This window comes from Natator depressus, chromosome 2, assembly GCF_965152275.1.
Source record: "Natator depressus isolate rNatDep1 chromosome 2, rNatDep2.hap1, whole genome shotgun sequence".
NCBI lineage: Eukaryota > Metazoa > Chordata > Testudines > Cheloniidae > Natator > Natator depressus.
Genome location: NC_134235.1, coordinates 17585229 through 17605024, shown reverse-complemented (window position 1 = coordinate 17605024; position 19796 = coordinate 17585229). Strand labels below are relative to the sequence as shown.

Sequence of the window (19796 nt, the reverse complement as noted above, 5' to 3'; positions counted from 1 at the left end):
GAGCAAGTGATTGCTGGGTGGGGTAGCTCAGAAGGTCTGAGGCGCCAGTTTCAGGGTCTAGCGGGCTGTTCTGTGGAGTCCCAAGGAAGTGCTCAGACCTGGGATTGCAGCCTGAATATCCAGAGCTAGAAACAGCGACTGGGCTCTTCCCAGATCCACGGGGCTTAGAAGCACATGGAACCTAGTGCTTGGGTCCACTTGCAACAGACTGGTGTCCATACAGTGCAGTACTGGGTCAAGCTGTGACAACATGCTTAAATACCTTGCTCAGTCAGAGCCTTAATGCTGACTGCTGCATGAACTGACAGCATCCCTTTAATATGATAATGCAAAAGAATCGGGCTAGACCCTGAACAATGATGAACACACTTTTGTGGGCATTGACAGTTTCTGTTGAACATTGTTTCAAATTAGCAGACTGTCAGTTATGCTGCCGGATCTCCTTCCTTGGATGTGCTTAGCATATTGTTTTCTACGACATGCGTTGCAATGTAACAATTAAAGTGCTATACCTCTGAGAACAGCATCCTATTGTTTCCTATACAGTAAATTTCCTCACCCTCCGTTCTGCTGTCACTTAGCAACTGGGAAGATAACTGGTGAAATTCTAAATATTAACTTGTCAGAGAGATCAAAAGAGAAAATACACACTGAAAATATTGGGGAAACAACTTCATTCATTTTTTTTTTCTGATTTCAGCATCTTTGAGTGACAGATCACAGGAAGCTGCTTACCATAGCACAGCTACAGTGCAGTCTAAGGATCGACATGAGTTCTGCGCAGGTGGATCTCTACACCACATGGAGTCCATTCATTGCCACTGAGGCTCAGCACAGACTCTGGGGACTATCTGTGCAAGGCTCATTGCAGGACTAGGGTCTAATTTGCTCAACACAGTACCAGCAACAATGCAAACTAAGGTCCTGAAACGACTATTTGATCTGCACAAGCAGACCATTTTGCTCACATGTAGCCCCACAGAAGTCAACGGTGCTCCATCTGGGTGCAGGCATCTGCCCACATAGATCAGATTGCAGAATCAGGGCCTAAAACGGAGAGGCATTGTGGGCTAGTGGGTAGTGGCCCTGGATGGGAACTCAGGAAAATTGGCTTCTCATGAATTTCAAGGCCAGAAAGAACCATTATGATAATTTAGTTTGACCACCTATGTAACACAGGCCATAAGATTTCCAAGTAGTTTCTGCATCAAGCCTTCTGGTTGAGCTAGAACATACATTTTAGAGAGACAGCTAATCCATAGGTATAGACTTTGAGTGATGGAGAATTCACCATGTCTGAAGGCAAAGTGTTCCGATGGCGAACTACCCCCACTAAAAATGCATGCCTTATTTCTAATCTGAATGTTTCTAACTTCAGACTGGGTCATATTTCGCCTTTGTCTGCTAGAGTAAAGAACCCTCTCCTCTCAGAGATCTTTTCCTCATGTGGGTAGTTATAGACTATGATCAAGTCCCCTCTTAACCTTTTATTTGTTAAGCCAAATACGTTGAGCTTCTTCAGAGTCTCACTGTAGCACATTTTCCAGACCTAACATCATTCCTGTAGCTCTTTTCTGAATCCTTTCCAGCTTGTGGAACCCGTTATTTTTTAAGTGTTAACACCAGAACTGGACTCGGTATTCCAGGAATAGTCTCACTACTGCCACACATGGTGGTAATGTTAATTCCCTGTTTCTACTCTTGCATTTGCTCTGTTAGCCACAGCATCTCAGTGTGAATTCATGAGTAGTTGGTTCTCCTAAATCCTGTTATGAGTCACTGCTTTCCAAAACACAGTCCCCCATCCTAAAAGTACATTTTCGGTTCCTATGACCTTGTATTTAGCTGTATTAAAATGCATGTTGTTCAAGTGAGCTCAGTTTCCCATGCAACGCCATTTCACCAATTTTTGTGTCATCTAAAATCTTTACCAATAAAGAAGGTATATTTTCTTCCAGATCGTTGATAAAGATATAAGAACAGATCCCTGTGGAACCCTACTAGAAAAAATTCCCATTGGATGATGATTTCCTGTTTACAATTCCTTTTTGAGATCTACCAGTTAGCCATTTTTAAATCCCAGGGCTGCCATTAACCTACTGTGTGACCTTGGGCAAATCACTTCCTTCTCTGTGTCTCTGTTTCTAATCCTACCCTTTGACTGTCTTGTGTATTTAGACTGTAAACTCACTGGGGCAGGGATTCTCTCTCGTCCTGTGTACATACAGCACTTAGTATAATGGGGCCCTATTCGCAGCTGGGGCCTTTATGCATTACCATAATATAAATAATAAGGAAGCTACTTACTTAAATTTTTTACAATTATTTTCTTTTACACTTTTTCATAGATCAATAGTTTGGATTTTCCCATCACAGTTCCGAAATAGCTCACCCTTTTGCCATATTCAGCCCTCCTCAGATGCCAAACTATGAATCTTTGGCTATATTAACATGTGAGTGGCAAAATACAGAAATACTCTGCTCTACGTATAGCTCGGAATACTAAAAAAAGCAACATGTTGCTTTAGCAAGTAATCAAAGAGGCCCAATGGCCTGTGATGGGATGTTAGATGGGGTGGGATCTGAGTTACTACAGAGAATTCTTTCCTGGGTGTCTGGCTGGTGAGTCTTGCCCACATGCTCAGGGTTCAGCTGATCGCCATATTTGGGGTCGGAAAGGAATTTTCCTCCAGGGCAGATTGGCAGAGGCCCTGGGGGTTTCTCGCCTTCCTCGGCAGTGTGGGACACGGGTCACTTGCTGGAGGATTCTCTGCACCTTGAAGTCTTTAAATCACGATTTGAGGCCTCCAATAGCTCAGACATAGGTTAGGGGTTTGTTACAGGAGTGGATGGGTGAGATTCTGTGGCCTGAGTTGTGCAGGAGGTCGGACTAGACAATCGTAATGGTCCCTTCTGACCTTAAAGTCCATGATTCTATGACTGCCTCCCTCTCGCGCAACAGTCCCATTCTCATGAATTTTTGTGCAGAACTCCCAATGACATCCACGGGTGACGAAAGAAAAATATGGCCCTGAATTTGTGGAGATGTAAGAAATCTGAGTGTGGCTATTTTAGAAAGCAGAAGCTTAAATGGGTAGGAAGGATAATGTGTCTCTGCTCAGACACACCTCCGTTGCTGCAATCTTGGAGGAAGGTGGGGTGCAAAGCTACCGAGTTTTGTTTTAAGAGCATGTACAAACTGACATTTTTTGCACATTTGAGACTGGGATTCAGTTGAAAAATGGCCATTTCCTCTGGCAAGCAAATCTTTTCTGGGTGAAATTCCACTGCCCAGGTTGAAATGTGAGTTTGTGACAATGTACAACAGTTTAGGGCAGGCAATGAAGCAGAATACCTCAGTCACTTGAAACTGTAGGTAGAATTCAGATAACTACTCTAGAATTCAGCCAGGACCCTGGTGTTAAACATCTGTGCTCATGTAAAAAGTGCCAAACGAAGCAATGGTGAAGGAGAGGGCCTGTGTGATAGGATATTAGAGGGACACGTTGCTGCCTATAGAGCTGTCACTGCTTCCAATTGCTGCTGGCGTCTAGACACTATTTGCTGGATTTGTTCAGGGTACTGGAGTTCAGAGGAAAGGTAGAAAAGTTTGCACTGAACACCAGACTAATAATAAGAAGTGTACTTGAAATTCTGTTTCATTTTCCCAGCATATGACAATAGTCAAGTGGCCTGCTTGCTATGTAAATTGCTAAGTATTATAATTGCCCTGGGGTCATTTTGTTGTTACTCTGGGTACTACAACATCTTTTGTGCTTTTCAGTTTGCAGGTTTTACAATCCCAACCTAGAAGTGCTCTCCAGCAGATTTGGTGGTACTCAGTACATTCAACAGTGCAATATGTGTGACTAGTTAAGATTGCAAATGCAAAAACCTTAAAGCACTGATGTGGAATTCCCACAACTGGAACAGGTTAGTCAAACACCTGTCAGAGAAGGTCTAGATCCTGCCTCAACACAAAGGGCTGAACTAGATGACCTCTTAAGGAGCCTTCCAGCCCTACATTTCTATGATTCTAAATGATCATTCAGGTCAAAATTAATCTTTGATTCTGATGAGGTTTCATTGGTAAATAAGGTGACATCTATGAACAAAGAGAACCTTAACTAACCCAAAAGGAAACTATTAATATCAATTAGTAATAAATCATGTTAGTTGGTACACAGCTCATTTGGGAACCAGGGGCACTAATCAGTGAACTTCAGAGTCCCCTTCCATACCTGATGCCACAGGGCTCACTCGAAGAGAGGCAGAATTTAGGCGAGGCAATAGACATCTTCAAAATGTGGCTGTTTTAATCCACCTCCTGTCTACACACTAACCCATGGCTCAGACCCATGGTCCTATGACTCCATAGGGTGGAGGGTCTGAGCCTTAGTCAAGCCTGGACCCAGGGTTCAAGGCCTATTGCTTTTCAGTATAAACATAGCCCCACTGGACTTGTGCTCTGGGAGTCCATTAAAAGTATCCCACAATCCCATGGGCCGAGCAGCCACATTTTGGGAGGATGTTAGGAAGTCTGGGATACGGGTAGTTGGACTTAGGCCCCTGTAATGCAGCATAGACAATGGAGCCCCAGGTTGGGACTCAGTGTTCATCAATTCCTAACCTGGATTTTCAAATAAGTGTAGCCTCTCAAGCCCTAGGTTAAAAAAAACAGGCTCTGCTAACTTGAGTTTTACTAACTCTGGGCTTACATTGCTGTGTGGACATATCCTTAGGAGGCCAAGGAACATGGCAAGAAAAGTTCTACCACTGTCAGAGGTGTTCAAGAGGACTTGCAGCAAAAATTCCCTGTCCATTGGGCTGGATGAGAGCTCAGCACCAGAAGCGGTGGCTATCCAGTGATCAGAACTGCTTCCATGGAAGACTAACCTGACACTAGAGCAAAGGCTCCCTCTAAAGGGGAATCTGTATGAGTTCAGGAAGGGGCTGAGGCTGCCAACAGATGTCAACGAGAGCTTGAACGTTCACTGCTGACGTCAGTGGATCTCTGCACAAGTTAATTACAGAATCAGGGCCAGACTCACCCACTTCCAACAGTGGCTAGCTTGTCTCTCTAAATGATGGGAAGGGGCCCTTGGCAGTGCGGGGCCAAAATAGGCCACGTTACTGTGAAAATAAACAAAAAGACTAAAAATGGTCTACTGCACCCCATGGCCCTACATAGCTAAAAAGTCAGGGGAGTCAGAGCACCGTTTGAGGGCCCCCCCCTACCCTGTGAGGTACATATTTTTATCCCCATTTTGCAGACAGGGAAATACAAGGCACAGAGAACTAAACTGACTTGGGAAAGGTCATGCAATGTATCAGTGACAGAGCTCAGAATGAAACCCTGATCTCCTGACTCCCAGTTCTGCGCTCTAATTAATCAATCACACTTCTGTCCATGCAGGAAATATGCAAGCTCACTTGCTATCCAGGAACCTGATGAACTTCACGTTTCAAACCATTGCATCAGAGGTGAAGAAAAGAATATAGCCCTTGTCTGTGGCTGATTTTTATCCAGTAGACAAAAGAAAAGAGACTACTGAGTACATAAGGGACCCCAAGGCAATGTGAAGTAGTCAAAGTCTGATCAAGTTACAAAGGAAAACAGGTCCACTGTCAACTTTCTTGATTACCTTCCATAAGAGACCAGTATGAGCTCTATGCGCTTGAACTGTACTGACTAGATCAGAGACTTTTGGCAGTGCAAAGCGCTGTGTTGATAACTTTCCAGGAGCCCCAAGGGTGCAGCTAAATTGCACATATGTTTTCATAAATTTACATTCATTTTGGTGTCAATTTGTATTCTCCCCACGATGCAATTTGCATAAAAGAGACATATAGCAATAGATAAAGCACAGCTCATTACCCTCTGAGCTGGGCCTCTTGCTTGCTTTTTCCTCTCTCTCTATCATCCTCTTCCTTAGTCTCATAATTAAGGTTAAGATTTTGTCACGGTTATTTTTAGTAAATGTCACAGACAGGTCGCAGGCAACAAACAAAAATTCACGGAAGCCATGACCTGTCTGTGACTTTTACTAAAAATAATGTGTGTGTGGGGGGCTGTTGGCGGGGGGTGGGGGGGGAATGACTGAAGCCTGAGCCAGGATGGGGGCAGAGAACCATAGTCCTGCTGCGGTGGGTGGGGGAGAGGCGTCCAGCACCCGCATCTGTGGCGACTGACAGATTGGTGCCCCCACTGCAGCCCCAGTGGCTCAGACCTCCAGGGTCCCCATTGCCTGCGCCCCTGTGGCTGCCAGCTCCTGGGTCCCCGCTGCTTGCGATAGATGAGAGCTCCATGGTCTCCCCCACTGCCTTCAGCGGATGAGAGCTCCGTGGTCCCCCCACACTGCTGGAAGCTCTGGGCCCCCCTGCTGTCCACTGTGGCTTGGGGCTCCAGGGTCCCCCCCTCGCCCCAGGGTGCCTGCATCACCTCAGAGCTCCAGGGTTCCCCCCCACCCGTAGTGCCTTGGAACTCTGGGGTCCCCCCCACCGCCTGAAGCACCTCAGAGCTCCAGGGTCCCCCCCCCATCACCCGATGTGCCTCAGGGCTGGGAGATCCAGGGCCCCACTGGCTAACAGCTCTGGCCCCAGGGCTGAAGCAGAAAATGTCATGGAGGTCTCTGAAAGTCGCAGAATCCGTGACTTCCGTGACATAATCTTATCCTTACTCATAATATTTTTCTTCCCTTTTCCTTCCTTGTTGGATTTCTCCCTTCCCTCAGGTTTTCTCCTCTCCCTCTGTTTTACTATCACTCTCTTTTCCCTCTCCTTCCTGCCTCCCCATCCCTTTCCTTTCATTTTCTTTTCTGTCTTTCTACTCCACTGGTTATCTTTCTTCCCCCCTACCCCCAAACAGAGTGGGAACCGGGTTGTGAATCACAATCTGGTTTCTGGGCTCCGCACAACCATGCATTGCTCTTTACTCAGGATACCCCACTGCCCCTCAGTTCTCCATCTCCATTAGTAACCTCCGGCTGTGTCTGACTGACCCATAGCATCTACACAGCCGGAAAAGAGACCAGGCTCCACTCTAGGCCCATGGCTGCTGACCTGTGCTGTGCTCTGTTTTTGTACATTCCAGCTCTGCAGGAAGGCGTGGAACCCACTCCGGTTCCCCTGAGATCAGTGACTGTGGCAGAGGCAAGGTGTTGGTACAAGTGAGGCAGCAGTTGGGGAGGGACGTGGTTGGCTGGGGACTTGCTGAGCAGCACTTCTTGTGAAACACAGCAGCCCTTCTCAACACCTTGAGAATTTGTGTGGCAGCAACACCCAGGCTGGAAAGCAGCCCCCATCGCTCAACCCAGGATTCTGAATGAAGAGCAATAGTAAAGAAAATCTTATATGGTGGCAGTCTTCCCCTTGATGCCAAGCTGGGCTTGAGCCAAGGCAGGGGGGCAGAGTACTCCTGTCATGCTGTGGTAATGGAACCAGCTACTCCACAGCTATCATGGCAGCCTTGTGCTCCACCTCCTCCTGCAAGCTCCCCCTAGCATGCTTTCCTGGGCCTGCTGGTATTATTGCCTCCCTGTGCTGTACTTCTGCACTGCACCCTCCGTGGCTGTGGAAGTGACGGACTAGGGTTAGACCCATGGGACAGAGTACATATATTGTCACATAGAGGGACAGATCCCGTAACACTTACTCAGGCAAAGCTCCCATTGATGGCATGATTTGACCCAGATGATGCAACAGACAACAAAAGCCCACCCGTTTCACTGCACTACACATATTTCAGCATATATTAAAACATAAGAGGGGAGATCTAAAGCACCACAAGTAAAGGTCACCTGTTTATTTGTTTGACAATAAGTGATAAGAGGGATCCACATACAGAAAAGATCAATATTCCAATTGTGTAGATGGCATTTTCCAGGGTGTCCCAGATTTCTGGCAACCAGTGATCACTGGCCCTCGGAAGAATATAGAAACTTCCTCCGTGAGCTGCTACTTTGATTTGAGCTGCAGGCACAAGGAATTTAAAAGTGCTTTTGTCTTGTTCACTAGTCTCTTGTGATGCTCAGAGCTGGCCGAGGAATTTTAATATTTCCTGGATGTGTGTTCTTGAATTGTAAAGTAATTAAAATAGGCATTTCTGAGCCCTTTGCTGTGGGCTGCCCTTTGGTTGAATAGTGGCTTCATTTGTAACACCGTCAGTATAGGAACCCAATGTCAGAGTTTGGAAACCTGCTCTCTCCTGGTTTCATGCTGCTTTAACGTTAAAGAAAGAATGTCTGATCTCACACTAAACCTTTTGTTTAAATATTGAACATCAAGGGCTAAATTTGTAACACGAGCCACTAAGTCTCAGCTGCGTGACTCCCATTAAAGTTAATTGAAGTGGTGGAGCTAAACCCTAGCACACCGTATTCATATTTACCCCTAAAGGCCTTCTTCCTTGGCTGAAAAGATCTGAACACGTTGCTCTCAGTAAGGCTCTAGCGGGCATTCTAACATCCCATGCCAGATAACTGACTGTGCCTTTTGCAATTAGCATATTAACTTTATGTCATGCAGTGCATATGAAAAAAGACAATTGTGCCATCCTGCAGGCACTGAGAGGCTGTTGCAGGAATTAAAAGATAGGGTTTTTTAGTTAATTAATCCAACATAACTAACAGAATATGCTAATCTAATATAATTAATGTGAAAAATAACTGATCTGGTACTTTCAGGATTCAATATATTCAGATCTTTGCTACAGTGCATGTTTTATATGTATTTTATGTTTTATCTAAGATAGGGGATAGGATCTGCTCTCCTTTACACCTGAGTAATCTAAGGGATCAATTGTGACCTTGCCACAAACTGTGAGTAATAGGCAGTGCATAGTTCTCCTGTCCCAGGAATTAGATTGCGTGACTCAGGATAACAATCTGGTCCCCATCCTGCTCAGGGATTCTAAACCTGGTGCACTGTATGTCTCCATCCATGCCTGCTCAGCCGGGCTGGCCTGAACACTGTGTGTGGGAGGAGACAAGACTCCACACCCACCCACCAACCTGCATGGGAAGGAAAACAATGGCCATCCATAGGCCATTCTACACTCCACTCTGCTACTTGTGATATGGGTAGCCAGATCAGAGAAATAGGGAGACACTTTATGCCCCTTTACTCCTGTGCTTGGACACTCAAGACAAGTTGCAACATTGCTCTCAGCAATTTTCAAGGGGGCAGAACTCAGTTCAAGGGAGGCTTATGAGCCAAATTCTGCTTTCATTTACACCAGTGCAACCTATTTGATTTTAGTGGGGATGACTGGGTATAACTGAAGGCAGAATGTCACCCTACATGGCAAAGATCTTGTGTTTAGGCACCTCAACAAAACTTTATCTCTAAGTAGGCAACGTATACCTCAGCTTGCTAAAGTTACTTTAACAACAATCATTTTTGCTTCAGCTCTTTGAAAAATTACTGATAACGCTGGAGCCAATAAGTAATCAGATAGAATGTATAGCTTCTTACTGAAATGGTCCTATGAATAATTCTAACTGATTAATTTATGATTTATATATTATAGGATTGATTACTGGTCCTGGGTTCATGTAGAGATGGGCAGACAGGTTCAGAAAAAGCGAGAAATCCCATCTCAATCAGTCTATTTGTAAAATCAACCTTGAACTTGTAGTATTATAGGTTGTCACTAAATTATATTGGTACCAATAATACAATTTTTGTTTTCTCTTCCTATGTAATACCCTGTATCTTAGAGAAATGCTTATTCTTAGTTGTGATGCAGTTCTTTGGCTGTTGAACATATTACTCGTGGATTCTGTTGTCATAGCCTGAATCTTTTGGCCTAAATATATTTTTTTCTGCTTGTGGCTTATACTAATTCAAGCAAACCAAACCAAACCTTTGTTAAGGTTCTGAAATGTATTGATTTACTTTAACATTCAGGAAATCCCACGAGAGTCAAATCATTCACATATTCTTGACCAGTTTAGCAAATTAAATGGTTGGAGAGTTTGGCAGAGTTTCAAGTAAGCCTCCAAACTTCTGCTTACTTAGCTGAACCCAACCCAAATGCTTAACCTTCAGAAATTGTCCTGCCAGCTCTAATTTCAGGTGTATTGTCCTTGTGCTGTGAATTCTTGCATTTATGGTGACCGGTTATAGGAAACAGATTTGAAGATGGATTAGAAGAATGATCAGTTACTGCCTGTGGTGGCCTAATACAAATGTATTGTGGATTATTTTCTGACATCTAGTAGCTAATTGAGCCACCTATTTATGACTTAATAGGTTACAGGAGTCGTGATCTTATATTACCTGGTTAGGGTTGTCTCATCAGGATAATGTTAATATAAACCATATAAGGAAATGACTCTGATTGATCCTGAAACAGGTTTATATGCAATGTTGGTGATCAGCCACTTTACTTCCAATTAAAATTGTTTAAAAACTACAGATGTATTGAGGTGTGTGATGTGACGCTCGTGTCTGCTACACACCGCCTATAGCAGGTGGCATTGAATATGCCAATCCTATTTGCTTTACTCATGCAAGAGGTTCCATTGACATTGATGGATACAATTCCCAGTTCTGCCACTGGCAAGATGCGTGACCTTGAGCAAGTCACTTCTCTTCTATGTGAGAGAACCAAAACCGCTCCCCTCTTGCTCTGAGTAGGAAGTAATTTGCACCATCCCTTTGCAGTGTGCATCTTCTTTCCCCCTCTGTCAGTTCAGCTGTGATGGCTGATGGCTGTGGGAAGCAGAGCCATGGCTCCACCCACATAGCCTCTGGATAGAAAGCAAAACACAGACACTGGCCAGTTTAGGCAGTCTGGATTGATGGGAATATCACAGTATAGGCAGGGAACTATGCAGTCTGAAAAACTCCTGGCCAGGATGGAGAGAGACAGATGGTGTCTGCGCAAGAGCAGTGAAACGGAGGAGTTTGGAGCATAGAGGGGGTGCACTTTGTGCATGAAACAGAAATACAGGTGCAGTTGTCCTGAACTGTGACAAATTCCAGCCAATATTATACCTTTCTCTGAGACACTGACAAGCCCATTATAAAATATTTGTTCCCCCAGGGACTTATAAATTGTAATCAAGTCACCCCTTAACCTTCTCTTTGTTAAGCTAAATAGATTGAGCTCTGTGAGTCTATCACTATAAGGCATGTTTTCTAATCCTTTAATCATTATTATGGCTCCTCTCTGAATTCTATCCATCTCCTCTCTGAATTCTATCTATTCTATATCCTCTCTGAATTTGTCAACATCCATCTTGAATTGTGGACACCAGATCTGAACACAGTGCTCGTACCAGTGCCAAATACAGAGGTAAAATAACTTCTTTAGTCCTACTTGAGATTCCCCTGTTTATGTATCCAAGGATCACATTAACCCTTTTGGCCACAAAGTCATCCCATGAGCTCATGTTCAGCTCATTATCTACTATGACCTCAAAACCTTTCTTCAGAGTCACTGATTCCAGGATAAAAGAAAAGGAGCATTTGTGGCATCTTAGAGACTAACAAATTTATTTGAGCATAAGCTTTCATGAGCTACAGCTCACTTCATCTGATGCATTCAGGTTTCCTTCCCTGGACCTGAAGAAGAGCTCTGGGTAGCTTGAAATCTTGTACCTTCCACCAACAGAAGTTGGTCCAGTAAAAAATATTACCTCTCCTACTTTGTCTCCCTCATACTGTAGTCTGTTATTTTTTAATATTATAGTATTAGACAGCATCTGTCTGAAGAACCTCAACCATTGGATAGACCACAGGTCAGAGCAGTGGTTCCCAAACTTTAACAACCTGTGAACCCCTTTCAATAAAATGTCAAGTCTCGCGAACCCCCTCCGAAAAATGAATATTTCCAGGGATTTTATCCTTTACCTGAGTATAAATTATAAAAGCAGTGATCTTGGAAATATAAAATTTGTTTTTATGACATGCTTATTACACACTATTTATTATTAATTATTATTTATCATTACAGTATTTTTATTACATTATAAAAATGGCAACACTATTCCAAGATCTCACTTTTGTAGCTTGTATAACTTTGAATAAGCCTGTTATAAGACAAGGCTCCTATGTTTCATCAAGGCCTATCAGATGTGAAACAGCATGACGATATTTAAGAAGCCAACTCAAAGAGTTCCTCCTACACAAGCAGTCCAGGCAAACAACGCACATTACAACAAAAGCTTAAACTTGTTCTTCATAATAATTTTAGAAACAATACTAGCTGCCTATTTAATTTTAAAAATAACAAAAGATATCCACCTCCCTTTCCATTTCTTATAAGGAGTCTTGAAATTTAAATCTCCTCAGTGTGATAGATATGCTTGCTTTGATCTGCTTAGCTCTTGGAAGTCCAGGGGCTCTGGGTTGCTGGCCCCATGCTGCCTGGAGTCCCTAGGGACAGCTCTGTCTGCCATTAGGGAATTTTTTCCCGAGAACCCCCTGTAACATTTCGTGAAACTCCAGGGGTTCACGAACCCCAGTTTGGGAACCACTGGGTCAGAGCCACTTCTCTAGAAATACAAACCCTTCTCCCATTTTAATTAGTATTTCCCATTCCTTCTTGTTGCTCAGAGAATGTTAAATTGTTTGGCTCAGTAACTGCATTAATTGCATTCGCTCTTTTATCAGATTACAGATCTTATCATTAGCCTATCCATAGTGAGTAAAATTGTTTCCAAAACTGGTCCTTCCAATTCGCCATTCTTTGCATAAAATATTATGTTCCATTGGACTTCTAAGGTGCTCACCTAAAACCAACCTTTCTTTTTCAAGGAAATTTGACAAAGCAAATGGCAGATGCTTTCCTACCTGTGATGTTTGGGGAGGGGTCCTGCAGTGAGGCTGAGTAAGGCATTACCTCTTCAGCAATTAACCTGAGAGGGAAATGGAATCTATTCCATCGGAAGCAGCAGCAATGTCAATCCCAGTTGATTAGATGGGAAGGAGTATAATTGCCCTTCAAGTGAGATATCTCTGCTGATTGCTGACTACACAGATGGTGCTGGTGGAGGTAACAACTTGGGGTTTAACACTTTGTGGAGCTTGTGCACTTTACGTGAGGTATAGGTATTACATTGATAAATAATGACAACATATGTTAATTTTTTCATACTGTACCTATAACAGCGTGTGTAATGAAATTAAGCAGTGTGTGTTGCCATGCAGGAGAGCCAGGCTTAGTTCCCAAGCACTGGCCTGGCAGTAGGGGAACACTCAGCCTTTAGGAGCCAGAATGGGGAAGCAACCAATCCAGCTGATCTAGAAGGGTCTGGGGGGCTCACCAGCCAGCTCTCCTTGACTAACTCCAGATTGCTGTAGTAGGATCAACAGGAGCTTTCCTTAAATAAGGCCTGAGAAGAAAAATGGTTTTGTGGTTAAAACACTTGCCTAGGACTCAGGAAGCTGGGTTCACTCCCTGCTTCTGCCATAGCCACCCTGTGTGACCTTGCAAGGGTCACTGAACCTCTCTGTGCTCGAGATCACCAACTGTAACCTGGGGATGAAATTCTCTTTCTCCCACCCTGCATCTTGTCCATTTCAAATGTTTGGGACCATCTCTTACTAGAAGTGTGTACAGCACCTAACAAAGTGGGGCTGCACTCCCAGCTTTGGCCTCCAGATGTCACTGTCATAGAAACAACGGTGAACCCATCTGTAAGGTGAAGTCTCCTTTGCCAGTATATTCATACAGGTTTTGTTCTTTACAGAGGGTTTGCTGAATAAAACAGAACTCAAATACCCCCTTCCCTATAGAGGACAGCAATTGTAGTCTGCGGAATGGGATATTTTTAAACCTGATTTTGCACCTCTTTTTGTCAAGGGTGGTAAATTATGATGTGAATGTCGGATAATGGGAGATGATGAACTTTTTGCTGGAGCCAGAATTCAATTTACTGCATGACATTCTGCTCTTGTTTGACTCAGAAGCAGAGTGTTAATAAAAGCAAAAAGAGGTGACAATTTTAATAAAGGAAATGCATTAACGCTAGCTCTGAAATTAAACAAATGCTGCAGGAGGGAAAAGGCAAAGCATGAAGATAATATGACTATATCTTAAGGACAGTTATAATATGGGGCTTGAACATTTTCCCTTTAAGCACAGCCCTGCACAGAGGTCAATGCAGAACTGCCCTGGCCCAAAGGGTGCAGAATGCCTCCTGGAGCTCATGGGCATAGAAAACCATGCACCCAGTGCCACATCCCTTTGGAAAGCGCAACCTGCTATCCTGTCTGTGCAGACTAGTTCTGCCAGCCAGTGTGTAGGGGGATGGATCCATGCCTCTGCATGGCCCTGCGAAGGAAGCAGGGAGGCAGCCGCTGGTGCACTCTCCAGAGCTCAGGAGTTTCAATTGTGTCTGAGTCTTTCACGAGCCACGCATGGGGTTGTGGGAAGGCTCCTTATGGGCTCCTTCCCCCTCTGTGCACCTGAGTAAGGGCCAGCAAGGTTTTTAGCCCATATAGAAGCAAATAGATACATATTGGGTTAACTTCTGTTCTCATTTACCCCAGTGAGAATTGGGTGTAACTCCACTGAAATCAGTGGCGCTTCACCAGTGTAAACCTGGAGTAGCACAACACAATAGCGAATCAAGTCCATAGAATTCAAAGTGGGATTTGTTAATCTTCTTAGTGGTGATGCATGTGGTTTCATATGAAATGTTTAGACACAATAACTACAAATGTTAAGCCTTAACCTCAATCTGTTTATAGCTATTCATCTAGGACCCAATCAAGCTGTGGAAAGAGTCACTTTTGATTTTAATGGGATTGGAATTTGGCAATTAGTTCACCCTTACGTGAAAGATTGTTATTTACTGAATGCTGGCAGTGTGTGCAGGGCTGTAGAAACCGGGAGCAAATCATGATCCCTGCCCTGAAGTGCTTTCCACCTCAATACTGAGATGTCTTCAGGGATAGGCTCTTGATGCTGCATCTCAGTAATGTGGATTAATGAGATCCTCTCTGTTGGATTAGTAACACAAAATGCACATCCTTAAAAGATCCAGGTTCAGATCCAGTCGGGTGCATTCATATGGTCAGTTTTGATTTAGGACCACCATCCTGTTCAGCGGTGCCATCATCTTTGGCTCAGCGACAGCAACAAAAGACTCTCCCAGGGTGCCATCAGTGCCTGAGGCATATACTGCAGCACGTGATCTGTTGAGTTTCTCGGTGATGACTTCGCCAGTGATTCAAGAGACATCTTGCCTGGTACCGACGGACACTTGTGCGGATTTCCTGGAGGCCAGAGTTCAGCCCTGAGTACTGTGGGCACCTCTGGTCACTGTGGTATCCCCTTGTACTGTGCTATCAAGAGCCAAGGTGGCTCTGACTTCCCCAATGTCATCTTCTTCAGACTCCCATCACTATTCCCCAGCACTGAGAGGCACTGCATCTCCCTGGCAGGATGACTTGAGTTTGTTGTCTAAGTTGGAAGTTGGATCTCATGTGTCGTGTAAGCCATCACTTTCTTCTGAGGGGTTTTTACCCTGGTATTCAGTTGAGTCTCCGCATTGGTCAGCTAGCAGGGAGCCACGGTTGGGCTCCCATGCCTATCAATGGCTGTACTGGAATCTGTGGAGGTTTCCTCTTGCCTCTAGATCCTCTCCACACCCTCCCCTCTCTATGTTCTCCAGTAGATGTTTCGAAAATGCGCAACAAGAGCTGCAGGCAGGTGCTCCCAGGACCGAGTCCGGTGAATCCCCCTTTGCAAACTTTCTAGCTCAAGTGCCTAGACTGGACATTTGTAGAGCTGCGACTTGGTCTGCAGTACATATTTTTGCTTCTCATTTATGCCATCTCTCAACAGTCTAGAGATGATGCCAGATTTGGATGTACAATTCTTCAATCATTATTTAGGTAGACTCTAATCCCACCTGGTGAGTCACCTGAAGCACAATGGGCACGTGCAATCACTTGAAGAAAAATGGTTACTAACCTGTTCTGCAACTGTCATTCTTAGAGATATGCCGCACCTGTCCATTCCATGACCTATCCTCCCTCCTGGAAGGACTCTGATATAGAGAGGAAGAAGAAACTGAGGGGGGCCTGGGCTGGCTCTGCCCTTTATTTCATACCCAATTGTGCAGCAGCAGGAGGCAGTAGAGGGTGCATGCACCACCCTGACAGGTAACACTAAGGGAAACATTTCTGCTGCCAGTGCACTGGGCATGTACACGTCTGAAGTGGAATGGACATGTGCAACACATCTTGGAAGAACAACAGCTACAGAACAGGTTAGTAACTGTTTTATCCAGGTAAAAACTTATGTGTGAATCTTTCCTCACAGCAATGTCTCAGCAGATGGCACTGTCTGGCTGAGGAATTTTAAAGGATGGTATTTTTTGCTAATGTTTTCTGTTCATTACAGCTAGCAACAAAATCAACTAGAATTGGCTGGGAGGTGCAGGAGGGAATTGTGAACAATTCAGAAACTATTTCCTGGCCTTTTATATACCAGTTTAAACATTTTTTACTTTCTCCTTTGACCAGTGGGCAAAGAATCCATGAATCATTCTTTGTATAAACCTGTATCCCAGGGCAGTGTTTGTGTTGTTAATTATACTCTCGCCTAATTAGAGTAGGTGGCTGAATTACGCATCTTCTCTTATGGATAGCTATTACACAGACCATTTCCTCTTCTGAAAGTGGTAGATGTGTAATTATGTAGCATTTCTTCAGGGTATGGAATGTTTTCTCATCACAGAGCTGGGAAGTAATTCCATGCAACTTTCTACGTGGGTAGTGATTGTGTATGAATGATCTTTCTCTCATTTGACAACCTACCTCCATTCGCTTTAGTTTCCAAAAGCATGAAATCATGTACTCTATAGAACAGCATCCCTGAGAAATAGCTGTTATATCTGAGTTGAATTTTTAAACCAGTTAAAGCTCTATAGGCCATAACACCAGTGGGTCCCCATACCCACTCCTTTAACTGCCTTCAATGATATGCTCTGCCTAGAGACTGAGAGACCCTGCCTCTGTGACCCAACCAACCTCCCATCTGGAGAAGGAGAACAGCAGATTTGCCCCCATCAGCCTTCTACTACTGCTCAGCAGATTCACCACACTTTAGAACCAGTGATGCTGAGCCACTCTCCACCCACCTGCTGCAGAGAGGGAGCAAACAGATGAGTAACTGCACTCAATCCCATGAGCCTGGACCCAAGGTCCAAGTACCCCATCTACGGATCTATGCATCTCTTACGTCCCCTGTTCAGGTACGTGCTCTGATTTTGAATCTAGCCCTAGGAAATTAGCTAACATGTTCGCTAGACCCATGATAGCTTCTTCTGAAAAATCATGGGCAACTAGGATTGCTCTGAAAAGCTAGAGAAAAGTTTTCAAACAAGAATGATCCTGGCAATCAGCATCCCTTCCATTTAACTTCTGTTGCTAATAAAATTATGAAACAGTACTGCAAGAAAGTGAAAAGAAGGTAATGGTACCATGAGCAATCAGCAGCCAAATGCATTTTCTCGATTGCTTTTTGTTAGAATGATAAAGGTCTGCCACCCGCAGCACCCATTGAAGTCAAATACGGCTCAGGATGTAAGTGGATGAAGGGAACACAGTCACTGTAATGGATTTGGATTTTAGGGAAGCATTTGGTGCTATCTCTCAGGAAATCTTACTCAAAAAGTTAATTCAAAATGACTTAATGGGACCACTGGCATGTGGATTGAAAACTGGCTGGAAATAATAAAAAAGGTAATATTTTGAGGGGGTTAGCTAATGGGGTACCATTATAGTCAATCTAGTTTAATTCCCTCATTAATGGTCTGGGAGAGTGAGTAGGCAGCATGTTAATGGAATTCTCAGTGACTATTAAATTGGAAGGAAATGTGAACACCAGTGAGGAGAAAGAACTAACACAAAAGGACAAGGAGTTGTTAGCAGGCTGGGTGGGCAGAAAATAAAATGAGATTCAATTTAGAGAAAAGCAAGCTAAATGATCTGGGGGGAAATAACCTGAAACACATACTGATCTACTCAATGAGTAAAGGACACTTGGGAATCATTAATGCTGAGAGAGACCTAGATGAAACTGGACAGCAAATTAGATACGATTTTGCAATATATACAAAATAATTAGACCACTAAGCACAGAGGTTCTGGTTTCTGGTATTACCATAATTCTGATGCTGGGTTCAGTTTTGGGCACCACATTACTAGAAATAGATTTCCAAATTGAGGGGGTTCAGAGGAAAGAAACTAAAATGAGCAGGAGGCTACAGGAATTAATCTATGAGGAAAATTAACTATACTGGCTAAGTGATGACTGAAGGGATACATAAAAATGGCTACAAATAGCTGAAAATTGCAAGACCTTTGGATCTATCCTTTTGCTCTTCATCTTTCTTGTCTACTGAGACTGAGAGCTCCTCAGGGCAGTGTATACTGCCTTTTGCTGTGTGTCTGTACAGTGCCTAGGCCCAACTGAAATTTGGGCCTTTAGGTGCTGCTGTAATACCAATAATTCATCATCATCACCATCACCACCACAAAAGAGTATCTACTTTCCTATTGGGGCATGTATTATTGACACTTCATTGTAAAATTGTAACAACTTATTACATTCTTGGACTATTAATACACTGGTGGTGTATCTCCAAATTCTCTTTCCAAATCTCAGGAGCAGACTCAGAAACAGCACTAGGTGGTGAGTAGGAAAGATGGGGCCCAGCTGTGGCCAGCTCTGCACCCAAGCGCCCAGAAGTATGGAATGGTGCCCTCTGTTCTCTAGGGGCACTAAGATTCATACAGTTCCATCTTTTCCCCTAAGCCATATGGGCTTAGCGAATCAAAACTCTGGGGAGGAGCCAACCCAGGCCACTCTCTCAAAGACAATGAAGTTCACCAGCAGAGCAGACACAGAAGCAGCCTCAGTAGGGACCATTGGATACTGATGATATCATAGGCTGCTTCCTACAGTTTTCCCTCTGGACATTCTCTCCCCTGCTCTGATTGGCTGTGAGCTCAACTCCACCTGCCTCTTCCCTTGCAGTCTCTTCAGCTCAGCCTCACTCTAGCTCATCTCCATTCTCCCCACCTTCCTTCCTTCACTCTTCTCCCTGTCCCCCGAGCCCTCCTCCTCTTTCTGTCCCCCTCTCCCTTCCTTTGTTGTCTCTCCACTTAGCAATCATCTCCCAACAACACCCCACCCTAAAAAATTAACAAACAAAAATATCCCTGCTCTAGTGGACAACTGCAAACGATCACTGTTCTCTTCGATTGTACATTCTATGCATTCCCCTATCCTGTGTGTGTCTTGATAAACTGTAAGTTCTTTGGAGCAGGGACTGGCCATCACTCTAGCACAATGAAGTTTTCCGTCGCCCCTTAGGCACTACTGTAATAAACATAACTAAATAAAACAAAACTAGTTTGTTGTTCTTTATTAGCAACAAAAATGAGAGGTATTGCAAGAATGCAACTGTGAGAAGGACAATGGCTCTCCCAGCCAAAAATGATAGTACAATGCATTACATTTTGATAGTTTCTGTTGTCAAAAACCAAAACAAAGCAACCAAAAAAAATCAAAACAAAAAACATCCCCAACCCTCCCCATCCAAGACCTTTGGAGAGACATCTTTTTTTCCTACTGATTAAGTGACTGAGGTTATTTTAGTGTTCCAAGATGAAATAATGTGGCGAATTCAGAAAGCATGAATAAGAACAGTTGTTGGTACATTTTGGCAACTAGGACCCATCCGCTGGTATCTGAATGACTAGAGAGCTGAATGGATTTGCTCATTACTAAAAAATGGGAGGGTTTGATTTGCCTTGTCATTTGCTCT

At 43.9% G+C, this 19796-nt stretch overlaps 1 long non-coding RNA gene across 2 annotated transcripts in view; it reads left to right on the top strand.

Moving 5' to 3' along the window:
- LOC141981266 (uncharacterized) overlaps positions 1–19796 on the top strand; it is a 43008-nt gene that overhangs the window by 18757 nt on the left and 4455 nt on the right. The window contains exon 1 of one of the 2 annotated variants that reach the window (XR_012637707.1): positions 16968–17216. The exons of the other annotated variant lie outside the window; for it this stretch is intronic. This is a non-coding gene — a long non-coding RNA (uncharacterized LOC141981266). Of the gene's footprint in view, positions 1–16967; positions 17217–19796 lie in introns of those variants that run through there. 2 annotated transcript variants of the gene reach the window in all.